Here is a 1,057-nt window from a genome sequence, read left to right on the forward strand (position 1 = left end):
GCAAAGCTACCACTACCACCACCACAACCAGTCCCTCCTTCCTTTATAGCCTTTTCACCTCCACGGTCGTATACCTCTCTCTTCTTGGCATCTGACAAAACCTCATATGCCTGTGAGATCTGCTTAAACTACAAAGCAAAGAAACAAAAATGCATATTTCCTTAAAGAGTGTTAGAGAACATTTCTGGAAATATACAGCTGTTTTAAAAAGGTATTCAACTCTTTGACACAAAATAACTGATGTGTGATATTGACTGAGCTCTTCAAATATTACTTTAATACGGCCTCTACAAATGCCGCAAAAAAGCACATTATATATCTAATACCCTGCAACATGACTTTACGTAAACATACACAAGCTATCCGTATGTTTTCAGTTTGTCAATTTCCCCCCCCCCCAAAAAAAAAAAATCAATGCAAGGAAAAGTATATACACACAAATTAAATATAGCTGCAAATGCTTGTGAGCTTAATACAAAAAGATACTAACCTTTTCTCCTTCCGTGGGATTTTTGTCTGGGTGATATTTTAAGGCTAGTTTGCGATAGGCCCTTTTCAGTTCGTCAGGAGTGGCATTAGGCTTCACACCCAATGTGTCATAGAAGCCTGTTTCTTTGACCATGTTTGTCTTTGATGGATAACCTTGGAAAAGAAGAGGTAAAACACAGCCAGTAATTTAATATTCATTTATAGGTTAGCTCTTAAACACCCTTGAAAATGGCTATTAATATGGAGTCTCTAAAAGTTAAACATTCATGGTAAGAAATTAAGAATATGAACCATGTAATTCTGTGACGAAAAAAGGGAGTCCTTTAATAATTGCAAAATCAAAGCAAATCATCATGTGGCCAAACTGTGAGAGAGACATGAGTCATTGTACTCAGCTTGTGCTCTTCAGTAGTGATGGTCAAGTGAAGCTTTGCAAACCAGTCTTTATTTTCTGAGATCACTAAATGACGCTGTCTGTTCAACAAAGGGTTGAAAACACACTGAATTGCCATCCATTTAACCTTTTTCCTTTGAACAAAGAGTGCCATCTAGTGAGCTCAGAAAATAA

The 1,057-nt window shown here is 37.0% G+C and overlaps 1 protein-coding gene across 1 annotated transcript in view; it reads right to left on the minus strand.

Moving 5' to 3' along the window:
• Positions 1 to 1,057, minus strand: part of dnaja1 (DnaJ heat shock protein family (Hsp40) member A1) — a 10,825-nt gene that overhangs the window by 5,748 nt on the left and 4,020 nt on the right. The gene's annotated exons all lie outside the window — the stretch shown is intronic.

The sequence above is a fragment of the Etheostoma spectabile genome, chromosome 2 (assembly GCF_008692095.1).
Source record: "Etheostoma spectabile isolate EspeVRDwgs_2016 chromosome 2, UIUC_Espe_1.0, whole genome shotgun sequence".
In the NCBI taxonomy this organism is placed as follows: Eukaryota; Metazoa; Chordata; class Actinopteri; order Perciformes; family Percidae; genus Etheostoma; species Etheostoma spectabile.